The sequence below is a fragment of the Ictalurus punctatus genome, chromosome 23 (genome assembly GCF_001660625.3).
Source record: "Ictalurus punctatus breed USDA103 chromosome 23, Coco_2.0, whole genome shotgun sequence".
Classification (NCBI taxonomy): Eukaryota; Metazoa; Chordata; class Actinopteri; order Siluriformes; family Ictaluridae; genus Ictalurus; species Ictalurus punctatus.
This window is the reverse complement of record NC_030438.2, coordinates 300,423-318,956: the sequence shown is the minus strand read 5'-3', so window position 1 is coordinate 318,956 and position 18,534 is coordinate 300,423. Positions and strand designations below refer to the sequence as shown.

General features: G+C 40.9%; 1 protein-coding gene across 3 annotated transcripts in view; it reads right to left on the bottom strand.

The window, feature by feature from the left end:
- The window catches only part of gli3 (GLI family zinc finger 3), a 199,006-nt gene that overhangs the window by 140,458 nt on the left and 40,014 nt on the right, over window positions 1–18,534 (bottom strand). The window lies entirely within an intron of this gene.

Sequence of the window (18,534 nt, the reverse complement as noted above, 5' to 3'; positions counted from 1 at the left end):
TCACAAGTTGCTGCTGTGGTATGGTGATGAAAAAATTGCTCTGTTGTATCCTGATGGCTCACCTGGTCACAATCCACCATTCTAAAAGATCACTGGTTAACTGGATAACTGTAACAGGTAGCCTGGATGTTTCCCCTCCAGAACACTAGAGGACACCCTCACCTGAATACTGGGTCACGTCTTCGCTTATCCCATGCACTTCCAGATTAAACACAATAAAAATCACATGGGTTGCATTCAAACATCCCTACAGCTGTACTAGACAGTAGCCAAAAAGAAGTACGCCATAGGCGCACAACCCCTGGCAAAAATTATGGAATCACCACACTTGGAGTATGCTCACCTATATTTTTTACTTCATAGCAAATAAACAAATCACAGATATGACACTAAACAATTTTTGTTTAACAGCTGAACAATCTGGCTTCATGAAACTTACCTCAAACAAATTTAATTTCCTTGTTTTAATTAATGTCATATTTTTCCAGATCAAGCAGAGTAAAAAATTATGGAATCACTCATTGCTGAAGAAAAGATTATGGAATCATCAACAAAACCATTCACAATTAATACTTTGTTGCTCCTCCTTAGGCTTTTATGACGGCCTGAATTCTTTGAGGCATGGACTTCACTAATGAAAAATAATATTCTCCACCAAACTGGTTCCAACTTTCTCGAATAGCAGTTGACAGATCAGCTTTGCAGAGATGAAGCTTTTTCATGGACCAATTTTTAGAAAATTTCTACCATAAATTTTCAATTGGATTGAGATCCGGACTGTTTGCTGGCCATGTCATTGAGTTGACATGCTTTTCCTGATGAAAAGCTTTAACATTCTTTGCTCTGTGGCAAGATGCATCATTTCATTCTGTTAAGTCTGTGTTTGACCAATCAGCGGTCAGGCAAGCTCACTTCACTAATGACCTACTATGAAGCAGCAACTGTAAAAGTTCCTACAACTATGGTAAAGAAAATAAAATTTAAAGATTGAAATAAGACTTAAATTCCTGGGTTTCTGAAAAGGTACTTGTGTGGTACTTGTGGCCCGTTCGCCTCTCACCTCCAAGGTCTAGGGTTCAAATCCTGCCGGGGCCCTGTGTGTGCGGAGTTTGCATGTTCTCTCCCGTGCTGTGGGGGTTTCCCTCCCCCAGTCCAAAGACATGCATGTCTAAAGTGACCGTATTGTATGAATGGGTGTGTGAGTGTGTCCCTGCGATGGACTGGCACCCTGTCCAGGGTGTACCCTGCCTTGTGCCTGGGATAGGCTCCAGGTTCCCCGTAGCCCTGAAAAGGAGTAAGCGGTAGAAGATGTATGGGGGGAAAAAAGAGCACAGTGATATAGAAATAGTGATAAGAGGGAAAGGAGGAGAGAAGAATATTTGAGTAAGGTATATTTTCTTGGCATGGAAAGACAGCTCTGTCTTTTTCCATGGGGAGACGCCAGTGATGTCAGCCTCCAAATGGGCAAGGCTAGAATAACCAATTAGTTTTCGCTTTCCTTTTGTTTCATCTCTCTATCCAGAGAGAGAGAGAGAGAGAGAGAGAGAGAGAGAGAGAACACACAGACCCAAGGTACTGGACAAGTGGGCCAAGTGATCTGCCTGAAGAAAGAACAAGGCACGTGGTTCTCAGCAGAGCTTGAGGAGAGAACACCGTCCCTGGTGAGGCCAGGGGGGGAGTGTTCACTACCACGAGGCCACGAGCGACGTTCTCTGCAAAGTAAGGAGGTGGAGTGTTATCCTCAGCCAACAGGGGGGCAGCGCAATGTCCTAAGCTGAGTAGAGGGTGGAGCAACATCTTCAGCCAAGCAGAGCGAAGAAACGACATCCTCAGCAGATCAAGGAGGTGCTACAACATCCTAGTTGGCGAAGGATTTCAGAGACACATCCTCAGCAGGGCAAGGTGGGGTGTTGATGTCTTCAGCTAAGCAGGAATGGCAAACTGACATCCTCTGCCAAACAGGGAGGCAGAGAGACATGCTTGGGTGAGCAGGGTGGTGGTGTGATGTCTTCAGCTGAGCTGGGAGGCAAAACCCTATTTTCAGTAGGGTGGTGAGGAAGGGTGGTAATGAGATCCCTGGTCTGGGCTGATGCCCCCAGCGTTGAACACTGACTCAAGGACATCAGTGCTTGGATTTTATCCAGTAAGTTGGCCAGGTTCTCAAGTTGCTGCTGATTCCACATGAGGCGAAGGCCCTGCATTGACACCTCCAGCTTTAATACCCCAATGTGTGCTGCATCCATGTTATAGTTGAGCATTCTGGCACAATTTCCTCAGGCATCAGATGCAAGGGCAGACAATTTCATTTTAAACTAAAACATAAAACAAAGGGAAGGAAAGGCAATCTTAAAAGAGCCACACTGTTCAGGTAAACAAAACCACAATGCTCAACAAAAAATGGGAAGAAATGCAGAGCTTATATAGGATACTAATCAGGAGAAAACACACAACAGGTGCACAGCAGGACAGAAAGTGAGTCATAATACAACATATTAAAATATTGAATAGGATTGTCCTCTGGTGGTGTGGAGGGGAACTATCCATGACAGGTGTGACAAAATGTTTGCTATATTTTCACAAAAAAATGATAATCCCATGTGAAGTGTGTCCTTTTATAAAAAAAACAAACAAACAAAAAAAACAAAACAAATACAACTAAGAAAATCTAAGAAAATTTTATTTTCCTATTTTCTTGACAAACTTTTGGAGGCTAAGTTCCATCCTGATAAATAATTTTTTAATAAATATACTAGTATCACCTGAAAACTGTAAACAGATATAGGGATACACACACACACACACACACACACACACATAGATAGATAGATAGATAGATAGATAGATAGATAGATAGATAGATAGATGTATAAACCTTTCAAAATCAAATGACCAAAATCAATTTTCATTTGTAGCTCTAATTTAACTTATAAATGTTATGATTCCAAGTTCAGTCAAACTGACTGGCCATTAGATTTAGTTATTCATAGAGAATAGGAGTGTATCTCAGACCCACTGAGGGGCCCTCCACCTCAGTACCAGTAGAGCCTGATCAAATCCATTTCCCGAGGCACTGAAGAGGCTGTGATCTGTGCCAGCCTTATACCCGTCTTCCCACTGCTCCAGGAAATGAGCTCCAGAGGAGACAAGAGGGACATGAGTGTAACCTTGATGGTGCTAAAGAATTTGTGCTGTATTGTTTGAGGGTGCTGAGGACATTTGGAAGAGGGGTGGGAGACAAAAGTGGAAAAGGGCAAATTCTACAAAAAAAGAGAGTGGAAAGATAAGGAGTGTTTTTGTGTGCATATGTGGCATGTCAGTCTGACATCACAGGCCATCCAATACTTTCAGAGGGGTCTGTACTTTAGAAAAAAGACAAAAAGAATGATAACAAGTGAAACGGAATAAAAGAGAGAAAGTGATGGTGTGTGTGTGTGTGTGTGTGTGTTCCATGTGGTGTAGGGGGAGCTGTGAAATACAAAGTGCAGAAACAGTTGATTATGAGTCCCTTCAAGTGATCAATGATTTCATTAATAAGACTGATCGCATGCCTGCCACTTCACTAACACGTCTCTGAGCAATGATCCTCACTCTCTCTCTCTCTCTCTCTCTCTCTCTCTCTCTCTCTCTCACTCACACACACACACACACACACACACACAATCCTCTGGATTCATTCAACCCCCCCCCCCCCCCCCCCCCAAGAGTAACAACTGCAAACTAGTAAGCAGGGGGCAAGAAATGTGTGTGAGGAGTGAGAGGAGAGAGAGAGTGAGAGAGAGGAAGAGAGAGAGAAACAGGGGGAGAGTGAAAATCCATTCTGAACCACATTTTCAATTAGGCTCCACAAGCTGTTATCACAGGTGTGTGAGAATAGGGGCGGCAGCAGCGCAGATGTCTGAAATGAACCCTTATCTGAAGCACAAAGCTGGGCCACGACACACTATCTGGAAATTACTTTCCACCTGCACTGCTTACACGAACTTTATTCCTGTCTGGTGACATTACCCTCTATTTGCTCTATTTGATAATTTAAATGCCTGGCTAGAGGAGGAGGAGGAGGCCCTCTCCATCTCAGACTCTTTCTGTCTCGTACATGTTTAAAAATACATTTGGCCATATAGATACCCTTTTCCCCTGCACACACTTCATGCTGTCCAAAATTCACACAGAAATGTTTTTCTGCACAATGATTTCCTGCCAAAGTTTACGATTTGTTACACTCTGCCCAGAAGCATGAAAAACAGGACCAATTTTTAGGCGACAATTCCAGCACCTTGCAAAGTCTCTGCATGCATTCCTTTACAATTTCCAAAGCTCCCTTCCCTCCTTGTCTCATATGCCCCTCCACTTTTCCACTCTCCTCTTCCTCAACCTGGTTCCTCAACCTCCTCTCCTCAATTGTTACTCTGTTTCATTAAGATTATTGAAGATGGTACCACTTAAAAACCATGAAGATGGCTTTGTACCTCAATTCATATAAACAGTTATGCTATGATTGTTTAGGACTACAATTGCCACAAACAGTTTTACACTGAAGTCTCCATCAGTGAACAGTGGATAAGTTCAACAAAACAGACTTCAAGTGAAAACTGTAATGAATTTCCTGGTTGCACAATTGCATTATTTGACCATGTAGTATTAGCACAGTTATAGAAGGGATTTATTTATAATTGTACTATCCGTTGTCACCCAGATGAGGACGGGTTCCTTTTGAGTCTGGTTCCTCATAAAGTTTTCTTCCTCATATCATCTCAGGGAGTTTTTCCTTGACACTGTTGCCTCTGGCTTGTTCATTAGGGATAAATTCATTTAAAATGTATATCCTGAATTTATATATTTTTGTAAAGCTGCTTTGGGACAATGTCCATTGTTAAAAGTGCTATACAAATAAAACAGAATTGAATTGAATGGTTTTACTAACTTTTCACTAAGTTATTAGGCACAAAATTTATTTAACAAATTATTTCTTACTTCAGTTTACAAAGTTAAAGTCTCCTTCCCTCCTACCCCTCTGGCTGCCTCTCTCTCTAGAAGTGACAAAGAATCAGGGGACTTTGTGGTCCACCTGCATGGTGAATGCTCGGGTGGCAGAGCACCAATCAGGCCATTGTGGTGGCACAGCTGGTCTCTGTGAGCTGTCAGGGAACAAGGCAGAGAGAGGAGGGGAGAGAGAGGACACACAGCATATATAACTATCAGCACTATTTTAGTTTTGGGTTTATTGTTGGTTGTATCATAATCACTTCATACTGCATACTGGTCATACTGCATGTAAAGCAGCAGTACTCATAAAGCACATTCAAATGGAAAACTAAAAATTGACATGGAGAATGATTATTTAAAAGGGAAAGTAAAGAGAAAAGCAAATGCCTTAAGAACTAACTAAGTTGAAATATGGTCAGTAAGATGTGCTACTGATTCTATAACAGAGCTTTTCATCTTGATCAACCAGAAGCATAAAAATGCTTTAAAAACAAGCCCAAATTTCACTCTACAGGTTTCATTAAACACTCTCTGCACCTTGTAGAGTGAATCATTCACTTTTTTCTGAGTTCTATGGTAAGTAAAATGGATTAATAAATCTTAAGGAATACATTCTACTATTATTATCCTATTACTTTCACATACACTAGAAAAGATAGGAGAAACAAAAATGAACGTGAGAAAAGACATATTGTCAGTGGTGTCAGAAGAAGTCAGAGATAAACTAGAGTTGTCAGTTTTAATTTTTTACTTTTGCCTCATAGCCCACTAATAACAAATCAGCTCCTCTGCTGCTAACAATTGTCTTTTGTTCATTTGTCCTGTCTGGGGTGCTGGGGCTAAGGCTGAGGGGGACACCACAATAGGAATGTGGGAATGTGTAAGTTATATCATGAGTGAAGTAAAAACTCTTAGCTGTTAGTCTATGGTCTATGGATATTCTGGTAAAGGTAAGAGGTTGTAGTCAAATAAGTGTTACAAGTAAAGAATAAAATGCTCAGGGTGTACTGTTATAGGAATATAATTAGCTATGGGGTGGTGTAATGCAGCCTGACAAGTAGATTATTTTCTTATGGCAGCACCTCCTGAGTGGTGAATTCCTCTTATACCACAGCAATTTGCCTACAATTACTTTTTTTAAATTAATTTTACTAATGAATGACATGTTATACATTTGTCAGTTTGTAGTTAGTTCCTGTAGTTAATTAGGCTCACCAGCCTCTTTTTATTGTGAGGTCAATAAGAAAAAACTTCTCATGTTACTAAGAAACCCCAAAGTCCTCTGTCCTGAAGATTCTCACATGGAGGACAACTATTACAAAGTGTCACTGGAGTCTCCTTCCATAAATGTTAAATAAATGTTACCATACAGAAAGCTTCACCATATTAGTGATTATTCATTTTTCTTGTATTTCAAAAACACTTTTTAAAATTTGTTTATACAAGTGTGAATTAGCTGTTACTATACAAATGATAACGTATTAGAAATGCACTACTGAAAACCTGTCATTTGACCAATTAGATTTCAGAATTCACAGCACTCTGGTATAATATTTAATGCAACACATAAGGATATTGGCTCTTACATGGACAACTGTGCATAGTCCAAATTATTACTGTGCTCAGCTTGCCAAAAGAAACCATATGTTGCAGAGAAATTAGCCACCCATTGCAGAAGAAAAAATCCACAACCATTAAAGCAAAATTGTATCCGCACTTTTTCCACAGCAGGAAAGCTCTGAACCCTCACCTCTAATTTATCTGAATCTGAAAGTCATCTGTAAATGAACAGAGAGAGCAAGAGAGAGGAAGAATGGATGGGACATCCTACAATACTTTAGGAGTACCTCAATTAAAAAATATAAATAAAAAACTAAACTAAAATAACTACATTTGCATATGACTGACCCTACAGCAAGACATCGACACCTACATTTACATCATCGTAACGTTGGCCCTGCTCACTGGAGCTCAGTCACTGAGAAGCTAGTGGGTCTGAGGAGAAAGTACACACTCAGAAACGATGTGTTAATATCCTACACACTTTTTGTGTTATTACTATTACAACACATGTTGTGTTAAATTATTGTCCAATCACATTGCGGACTGCGCTCCCGGTTGCATCATCCAAATCTAAACGTGCCTCAAAGTTAATGTTTTTTGCTTTGACCTTTTGATTGTAACAGCAGAGTTGGAGTCCTGAGGAAAGGAAATGACCACAGGAAAGTTATCGTCATCACTATTTAGCGTTAATGCTGCTGAAAATGTCTGCCCGAGTTTGTGATATTCAGGCAGGGAGTTCTCAAAAAAGTATTCATTGGAAAACTACCTCATGAGTAACTCAACAGTAAAGCATGTGATAATTAACTTTACCTATCGTGATGGCATCAAAAGAATATCATGTACTGCTTCCACAGTGTTGGCTTTACTCTACTAGTGTCATGTTTATGTTGACTGTGAAATATGGACTGCGGTTATTCTATAATTCTCTGGGTCTGCATCAGATCTGAGGCTCAACATCATATCCATGTTGGGGATAGAAACACCCTCATCATAGTAGAATCCCACATAACCCCTAGAAAAGTTGTCCTCTGCGCTGGAGAAAGCATACTTTTCTTGAGGTTCAACCTGAGCCCCAAGCACCTCATGTGGGCGAGAACAACAACTTGATGTTGAAGTGCCAGTTCCCTGGATCGTGCTAGAATTAACCAGTCGTCCAGGTAGTTTAGAACACGGATGTCCTGGAGTCGCAATGGAGCCAGAGCAGCATCCATGCACTTTGTGAAGGTGCAAGAGGATAAAGCTAGCCCGATATTGGTATGCATTGTCTCCAAATGCAAACCTCGGGAACTTCCTGTGACTGGGTGATATTCCTATGTGGAAATATGCATCTTTCAGATCTATCGTCAGAAACCAGTCCTCGAACTGGATCTGTGGCACAATAAGTTTGAGCGTCAGCATCTTGATCCTGTATGTCCGAAGAGTATGGTTCAGAAGACACGGATCTAAAAATGGCCGCATACTCCCATCTTTTTATCGGACCAGGAAATAATGGCTGTAAAAACCTCCCTCCCTCCCTCCCTCCCTCCCTCAGGGAATGGGGTACATGTCCTATGGCCCCTTTGTCCAAAAGGGATCTTACTTCCTGTGCTAATGTTGCATTCTGGTTTTTGCTGACTGCCTTGGTGAGCACACCTCTGAACCGGGGGGGGGGGGGTCGAGTGCTGAACTGGACCCAGTAACCCTTTTCTATGATAGACAGAACCCATGGAGACACATTTGGCAGTAGTTTCCACGCTGCCAGATGGTCTTTTAGTGACGTTAGCTTTTCCACACTCTGCTGGATGGAACGCATCAGATTTCGTTGCCCTGTGACAGCTCGCTGACCAGAGAAGGCTGAAAACTTGGGATGGCCTTGGCTAGGGCAGCCCCTACAGTAGCACTGGGGGCTATCTGCCCTAACAACCTCATGTCCCCTGATACATCCCTCCATGGCCCATCAGGACCGTTCCTTCCTTGCCTGCTTTGCTTTTATGATCATTCTTAGATCAGGCCTGTTAGCGGGTTACAGCTGTGGCTGCCCGGTCCCCCTGGCTCTCTGCGGGGGGGAGGCGGGCTGCCACATTCGCCTTCTGTGCCTCCCTCGCACTAGCGCTGGCCCGGGCTCCACTCATGGATGCCTGGGCGAACTCGACACGACGGGGAAGGAACTGGCTGAATGCCGCCATTTGCTGTTTTGCCTCGCGAAACCTGTCGGTGATGGCATTAACCGTGCCGCCAAACAGGCCGGAAGGTTTAACAGGGGCATCCAGCAAGGAGACCTTATCTTTGTCCCCCATCCCTGAGAGGTTGACCCATACACACCCGCCACAACCAAGCTACCCATTGAACAGCCGTTGTGACGGGCAGTTTGCTTGGTTGCCCGGAGAGACAAATCTGTGGCGCGGCGCAGCTCTGCCACTTCCTCGGGCCCAATTCCCTCCCCAGTATCGAGCTCACTCAGTAGATCTGCTTGGTAGGCCTGCAACACTGTCACTGTATGCAGTGACCCACAAGCAAGACCCTCTTCCACATAGGCTTTTCCCACCAACACCGAGGTGGCCTTACATGGCTTGGAAGGCAAAGTTGGCCCCCCTAAATTACCTGCCATTGATGGAGAGAGGTGGCATAGCTGTGGCATAGCTAAATAGCCATGCTGCTCACTTCCCATGATGGCTGAGTAATCAGACGTCGTGGGGTTATAAACATGGCTAGTGTATGGTTTTCCCCAGAAGCGTGATATCTCATCATGCACTTCTGGAAAAAAGGGGAGTTTTCTGCGGTGTGAGGGAGATTTATACTTATTTTCACTGGAGAGGAAGCGTTCATCAAGCCTGCTACGAGCCACTTCCTCTTCCCCAGGCCAGTCTATATTCAGCTTTTCAAGTGTCCTAGAAATCACCTCAAGCAGCTCTTTCTATGCTTGAGAGCTGCTCTCGGTTTTTGGTGCAACAGCACCCTCTACTGACTCCTCTGAGTCAGCGAGGGTGTGTTGGCTTTCCATAGGGGAAGGAGGACTCGAGACGCGAGCTCCGAAGTCAGGCGGAGAGCTGGACCCAGAAGACAGAGCAAGAGCGAGCAGCACTCGTCTCCGGCTCCTCTTCCAAATCCATACGAAATCCCCACCAATAAAATGAGTCCTGTCCCATTTTAACTAACTGGCACAATATTGAGCACTTTAGCACCCCAAGAGGCTGATTACAACCAAATTAAGCATGCATCCTCAGAGCAACCATATATACAAATGTTACAGAAAATCCATGATGGAGTTTTATCAAATTCAATCAGAAATGCCCAAACCCCACTGTGTCATGGTCTTCCTCCCTCGTCAGTCCTCCACCATCTCTATCTTTATCAATACTTTAATAAAACATGTTTAGCTTTTTCTCCTTGAATGTGTGTTCTGCTTTGGGGTCCAAAACAGTCATTGGTTGTAAGAGCCACTGGCCAATATGGACCCAGCAGAACCGAATTTCTTGCATATAGCCCTCTCAAGTCAGCGCACTGCTTGGACAGCATGATCAATACCTCCAGGACCTCACTGAAAGCAACCTTGTCATGTCTGCTCAGATCTCTCAAATAGTAGTCAATTAAATTTATATCTTCTCAACTTACTCAGCTGTCTACCGGTCTCCAGCCCATTCAGCCCGTGCCGGCAACACCACCTCCACCTCCCCTGGCTGCTCACAACCACCATGAAGCACCCGGTCCCGATCCCAAACCATATTCAGGTGATCTGGGAAAATGTTAGTCCTTTCTACTCCAGTGTTCTCTTGTTTTTAGCCAATGACCACTTATTCCACTGAAGGGGCTAAGATGTCTTACCGGAGACCATCTGGGTCAGCCCATTTGCTCTGTCTATTCCTCTTTGACTGACTCAGGAAAGTGTTTGACCATCCTGTTCAGGGAAAGTAGGCCACCAAGTACTCTCCCTTCTTCAAGGCTCCTGCAGCTTGGCCGAGTACTCCATCGAGTTCTGAATTATAGCTGCAGAGTCTGGCTGGGTTGATGTGACACTCCCGGGGATTTCTCTGAGTGGACTTTGGCAATCGCGTTAAGGATGAATCTGAATTCCTCGACTCACCTCCCTTTCTGTCAAACTAGATAACCACCTACAACAATGGCACACTGAAAGATCCAGCAACCCTCATGCCTCTCCTACTGCCCACCTTCCTTCTTCTACCTTAGCTAATACAGCCATCAAGCAGCCACCCAGTCCCCGAGCCGCTTCCAACCTCTCTCCTTCAAGGGAAGAGCCCATGCAGTTGGCTTCAGTATCTGCCATTCCCCCTTAGTCCCATGACCTGGGTTAATCTATGATAGCACTATAGACCTGCTTCCTAGGGCTCCCCTGCCATCCAGTAGGTTGTACAACCTGTCCTACCCTGAGAGAACATGGAAAAGTACAGTAATGATGTCCCTTGCTGCTGGTATAGTCCAGCCCTCTTCTCTTCCCGCCCCCCTCCCCCCACGGCACCAGTTTCTTCTTTAAGGCCAAGAAAGGCTGCACCCTCCATCCCTGTATTGATTACCATGTATAAACAATGTCTTAAACCATCAATAACAAGTACCCCTTACCACTCATCAACTTGACCTTCTAACCTCTTCATGGGGCTACTCTCTTCACTAAGTTGGATCTGAGAAACGCTTACCACTTGGTCTGAATAAGAGAGGCCAATGACTTGAAAACAGCCTTTACTTAGCCATGCCCTTTGACCTTACCAATGTGTCAGCAATATTCCAGGTCCTTGTGAATGAATCCTTATGATAATTTCTCAACCACTTTGTCTTTGTGAACCTGGACAACAACCTCATCTTCTCTCACACCTCCGATGAACACACCATCTATGTTGGTCAGGCTATTCAAAGGCTGCTTGAGAACAGACCGTTCATAAAAGTGGAGAATTGTGAGTTTCATGTTAACTCGGTAAGCTTCCTGGGCTATATAATTGAGAGCGGACAGGTGAGGACTGATCCTGAAAAGATACGGGCAGGGGCTGAGTGGCCCACACCAACCAACCTTAAGCAAGTACAACATTTCCTTGGCTTTGCTAATTTTTATGCCAGGGGGCTGATGTATATAACTGTATCCATTTGGTTTGATCCATGTTTCTGTTAAACACAGTACATTAAACTGATCAGTAACAGTTTAATTAACAATAAGTGCTTTAGACATAAGAGATCTAATATTTAACAGTCCTAGCTTCAAATCAAAGATGCTGGCTGTGAATTCAGTATGATTTAATTTTATGTTAATTACATTACTAAAACAAACTTTGAGTATTTCTACATTTTTGTTTAGCTTGGGGAAAAGACACACTCAATATTTTGGAACCTAAGTGATGATTCGGGTGGATCATAATTTTTAGCCATCTTGAACTAAGCTAAGCTCCATCTCCAAACTGATTAATTGTCATGTGGATGCTATACTATATATACAACAAATATGAACAAATCACAAATATCAACATGTTTCTGATAATTATTTATATTAACAAGAATTTATACAAATTTTGTGAAGATAGGGATAAAATCCTAGGACTAGTCTGAAAATTTAGCTTTCACATATTATGAAAGTTAGCTCCTAAATGAAGTGGGTGGCGCTCATTGGTTCTTGAAGTTTTGTTTGCTTTTAGCCAAGGAATCTACAGAACCAAGAATTTTGTCTCTATGGTTAATTTTCCAGGAGTTATTGACTAAAATGAAAATGGTGCACTATAACGACACCATGTTATAGTGTATGTCCAAACAAATGTTTGTCCAAACAAAAACAAAAATTTGCTCCTGTCTTCCTGCCATAACACCAGAAGCTTACATGTGGAGTGGAATGCAATCCAGATCACTCCTCAACCAGCAGACATACAGTAATTAACACACACATGCACACATATGTGAGCAAAAGCATAACAAAACTTGGCAAAGTGCTAGTTTTAAAGTTCATTTTAGATAGTCAAGAATGAAAAGCAAATGCAGCTGAAAAGTATAACAGAAAATCTGGAAGTTTTATCTATCAATAAAAAGAAGAAAGCAACAAAGCTGGGATTATAGGTTACATCAATATAGTCAAGGTCTGATTGAGTGACTACCTCTGCAGGTTTTATGTGCAGTAAATGTTAGTTGTTTTTATTGTTTTGTTTAATATTATCTAGCTTTATTTAAAAAATTGTATCGCCAATATGGGGCTATACACTATATGGGTCTCCTCACTGACCACTGAGGCAGAATTTGAAAAGGCTACAAATATATCAAGTTTATTCAATAAGTCAGTGACATTCATGTTTTTATATGGTGTAAGTCAATACTTTGTGCCAGATTTCAGACAGCATGTCAGTGAAACTGCTGGAAGTTTCTGGAAGATAAGGTTGAGGTATCCTGTAAAAGAGTAATGCTTACTTTTCCCACTGTACCTAGCCCATTTTTTCTGTTCGGCCCCTACCTGTCAAGTGCTCCTCTTTTTTACAATTATTTTTATTTAACATTTTTTAAAGAATTTACAAATACTGAAACCCCAAATTTGTCAAATGTTTTTTTGCATGTTCTCAGCATGTGGGGATCAAACCCATGATGCTTGTAATGGAATGCTAAGTTAAGTTACAGGAAATCCAAAATTTTTTATTTATGTTAGATAAGTGAATGTTAAAATAAAACTGTGGGATTAGTTATGAACAACCTTCTCTGCTGTACACATGCCTGATAATGTACAGTACGTATTGGCGTTCCTTAAGAACACACATACAAAAAAAATAGTATTTACAAAACTTTTGTAAATCCAGAAATGTTTAGGTGAGTTTGGCTTATGCAAACAACTTTACTAAAAGATTGATAAATGATGCCCAGTGTACTTAGAACAGCCTTATACAAGGACAAGGACATGGCAACACTGTACTGGGGAACCCCATCTAAAAGGAACAATGATAAACAAAGAAACAAAACTAATAAAATGTAAAGACAGAAAATGTGCTTAGTTATAAGTATTCATCCATCCATCCATCTTCTATACCGCTTATCCTTTTCAGGGTCGCGGTGAAACCTGGAGCCTATCCTAGAGAGCATGAGGCACAAGGCGGGGTACACCCTGGACAGGGTTAGTTATAAATAAATCATTTAATATAAAAATAGATATTATAATACACTCATAAAATATATATAAAATGAGAAATGAAATAATATTTAATTACTATGGGTTGCATTTAATATCAATTTGACATTTAAGCTTAGTTCGCTATTTCCTTAGAAGGCTTTTTAGCCTTTTTTCCTAATATGGATCATTTTTGTGTTAGTCTACTTTTAATTAGGACTCTTTATTGTTTAAGATATTTAAAAATAAATATCTTATGCTTGTTTATTTATCAATTAACCAACAGTATCTCATTGCTATTACTTTAATTCAGTTATCAGTGACCATGAGCAGAGATCTTACATTTAACTGTTTATGACAGACCTCCCGATGAAAGCTTAAACAAAAAAAAGATTGGTATTTGTATCGGTATCAGCTGTAAAAATCCTGATCGGTGCATCAGTATTGAACAGCATTAAACTAAAGCGCTTTGCATCTGGCGGATAAATGAACTCACCCAATCACATCCTATGTGAGACTATTCAGATATATACACAATATACACAGAGCGATTCGAGAACTGACTCCAGCCCAGAACCATGACAGTGAAAAATGGCTAATAGTGTAGCTTGAAATATTTTTAAGAGGAGCAGACTTCAAAGAGTGAACATTAAGATTTATTGTATTTGTTTACAAGGTGGAACAGGTTAATGTTTTTTGTTGTTTTTTGCATACAGTCTGTAAAATTAACTGAAAATATTACATTTATTTTATCAGAAGGTAAATTAATTTGTCATGGCTCACACTATGTTCCTAAATTCTGTCGTAATTGACAAGCTCAAGTTTTCTCATGCCTACTTGTGTGTTATATTGTGGCAAATTATATTAAAAAAAACGTTTTTAAAAAAAAAAACACAAAACAAAAACTTCAACCGTGCTCCTAAATTTTTGACTCATAATATAAACTGTTACTGTAGAGCCCTGCCATGCTACACTGAACATGTACATAGTCTCAAACAATGACCTAGACAGTACAAGCAAAATGGCATATTTTCATTAGCCTGGAAAGAATTCCTCATTAAATAAAAACAAGTGCTGTTTTCAACCAGAGCTTCATGTTGCTCTGGAAAAAATAAATAAATAAATAAAAACAATAGCAAGTTCTTATTTAATATGGTATCCAAACCAACAAATAACATGGTAACTATAAATCACAAATCCCACCACATCTTAGTATCAGTAGAAAGTAGAAGGTATAAGAGATAAAATAAACCAGCAGGCTGTCAGAAGTCCAATGTGCTCTACCTCACTAATAATAATCAGTCAGTAATAATAATCAATCAGTCATAATGCAAGAACATCTTGTCAAATTTGCTCCAATAAGTTTGAATGATCTCCATACCCTGATGATCTCTTTTAAACCACCTCTTGAAGATGATACAGATATACTTTGGGTTAGCTAGATATAGCAGTACACAGGTACACAATTTGGAAGACACTGTTAAAGACATTAAAGCATGAATGCCTAGAAACTATCTTATATCCTGTTAGAACTGAAGTAGTTTTATTGGTACTAAGTCTACCCATGATAAAGTCATTAAGTTTACTTTAGAGCTTGATGATTGCTCTGTCATTCTAAAAGATATAATCAAGGACCTTTGAGTTATACTTGATGTTGGTCTACCAATATATAAACAACATTTGTATGATTCCATATTATCGTTTGAGAAACATCACAAAAATAAGACATATGGTCCAGATTTTCACCCCTTTTGCTGTTATAACAGCCTCCACTCTTCTGGGAAGGCTTTCCACTAGATTTTGTTCTTTATGTACACCAGCGCTGAAAAAACAGCTTCACAGAGATAGCTCAATGCGAATGGGAGAGTTTTTTTCAACGCCATGTCACTAAGTTATTGGTATTCGGTGTCCATGGATATCCAAAAATCCGTCAGTGGCTTCTCTGTGAACCTCTGTGTATAATCGTTTAAAATAAAAGTTTTTCCATGACCCCCTTTGCTACCGCTTTGCAACCACCCTGAATCTGCATGTTTTTATGCACTGTGTTGCTACTACATGATTGGTTGATTGGATAATTGAATGAATTGGTCTTTCAAACACATAATGTGGCATAATATTATTCTATAATTGTGTATAGCAGTGTGTGTTACAAAGTGAGGGACATTTACAGGAAATGAAGGAAGTAATAAGTAACGGGTAAGTGTAATTAAAAAACAGGAGAGTTCACATGGCTTGGCTGAGAGGAGAAGTGGTTTTCAGCAGGGGACATTTGTAGTTCTTGAACTTGCCTTATTCCATTAATTATTAAAGAACTGGCAAAACACCTATGCTTTTAAGCATTATGTCACATCAGTGAGAGTTTATGGTGTCATCTTCCTAAGCCAGAATCATTGTAGTTTACTTGGAAGATGAACTGAAGGTGGCATGTGAATGAGTGTCAGTACAGTGGAAGGTTTTATGTGCGGTTAAAGGTGATGAAGTGGGGAAGTAAGAAACTCTGGAGTTAGTTTACAGCAGGACTTGAATGAGGGTCAGTGAGGCTGTATTAGATGTTTTACAACCCCAATTCCAAAAAAGTTGGGACGCTGTGTAAAATGTAAATAAATGTAAATAAAAACAGAATGGAATGATTTGCAAATCTCACAAACTCATATTTTATTCAGAATAGAATATAGAAAACATATCAAAATGTACCATTTTAAGAAAAAAAAATGAGGTAATTTTTAATTTGATGGCCACAGCGCCTCTCAAAAAAGTTGGGACGGGGCAACAAAAGGCTGGAAAAGTGTTACTAAAAAGAAACAGCTGGAGGAACATTTTGCAACTAATTAGGTTAATTGGCAACAGGTCAGTAACATGATTAGGTATAAAAAAGAGTATCTTAGAGAGGCAGAGTCTCCCAGAAGTAAAGATGGAATGGAATCTTGACGGAAGTATATGTTGCTCTAAAACCTGTATATACCTTTCAGCATTGATGGTGCCTTTCGGGATGTGCAACCTGCCCATTTCATAGGCACTAATGCACCCTCATACAGGGCTCCAAGCAAAAAAAAAATCTAGGAGCGATTGGCTCCTAAAGCCAAAATATTTAGGCGCCAAATCAAATTTTCAGGAGCCAAAATATAGTGACGTGATATATGATGATATCATTGTTTTCTTTCCCCTCTGTACTGTCTGCCTTTGTTTACTCTGCCTCCCATAGTTTACACAATGTATTCTTTACATACACAATATGTGCAATATTCAGTATATTATATTATAATAATGATTCTTTATTGATCACATATACATTACAGCACATTGAAATTCTTTTTGCATATCCCAGGTTGTTAGGAAGTTGGGGTCAGAGTGTAGGGTCAGCCATGATACAGCGCCCCTGGAGCAGAGAGGGTTAAGGGCCTTGCTCAAGGGCCCAACAGTGGCAGCCTGGCAGTGCTGGGGCTGGAACCCAAACCTTCTGATCAATAACCCAGAGCCTTAACCACCAAGTCACCACTGCCCCATATTGAATTATGTTACCGTAAATACTTAAATGTCCAGTCATTTGTTTCTTTTTTTCACTTTTTTATTCAACTATGTACAATTAGTTGTTTCCTGCTTATTCAGGCTCAGAGTCATGTAGGCTGCATTGAATTTTATTTTCAATTCCCTCATCTCTTCTTCTGCGACTTTATCACTATCACGTTGCACTGCTTTCACGCTTGGGGTGGCACAAGGAGCAGACCTAGCAATGACACAATCCCTGGCGTTCTTATGTTTTTTACTGTCAGCATGCTTCTTCACGGTTTCTTTTTTAAAATGACTCGAACTGGTAATGAACTCTGTTTTACCAGCAATATCTTCTCCTGCTTTAGCACAAAAGGTGCAGTACATTTTCCCTTTGTCATAACGTAACCAGGCGAACTCTTGTAGCCAAGCTGATTTAAACGGTCTTGTCGGGATGAGAGCCGCAGGGACGGGAGAAGAAGACTCAATTCGCTGCGCTTGGCTGTCATCATCTGTAAAAGACTGCACACCGATTGAAACGGTCTGGAATGACTCAAATGTCACTTGAGAACTTGGTCGAGTTGGTCGAGTGACTGGTCGAGTTGGTCTCAACATCGTCAGCATCTGATGTAGAGGAGGCAGGGTTTGGACGGGTAGGGAATGAGAAAAAGTCTGATTATTTTTCGTTTGCGCATTTCGTTTTCTTGTCAGCTGGATAACGTTAGTTAACTACGCAGTTAGCTAGCCAACATATAATGGATAAATCCAAATTCCAACGAACTAAACCACATCAAACTAAATTAAACACCTTTAATAAAGTTAACAATTCCAACTTTTTAACCCGATAAACGTGACGTTAAACCTGTTTCTGTTCATCTATATAGCCGACGCTTCAACCACTGCAGGACAAGAGTGCAGAGTTTATTTATTGAAAACCATACAGGAGTGCACGAGATAGGGCAGGTAGACACGGGCGCAAGAGGAGATGAGAGTTCAGTAGCCTAACACAACAAGACGTATGGTCATTTCTATTTCATTTGTTTTTAAATTTTGTTTTTGGTTAATGGTGGCCACTGGCGGCTGGCAGAAAAAACATGGTCACAGAATTAAAAAGTTAGTCACATTGGTGACCATTTTAGTCGCCATCTGGAGCCCTGTCATACCATCACAGACGCAGGCTTTTGAACTGAGCACTGACAAAAAGCCTATGGCCCCTGTCCACTTTAGTCCCCTATAGTTTAAAGGACACAGTGTCCATGGTTTCAAAGAAGAATTTCAAATTTCGAGTCGTCTGACCACAGAACAGTTTTCCACTTTGCCTCAGTCCATTTTAAATGAGCTTTGGCCCAGAGAAGATGGTGGCGTTTCTGGATCATGTTCACATGTGGCTTCTTCTTTGCATGATCTATAAGCTTTAACCAGCATTTGTGGCTGGCACGGCAAACCGT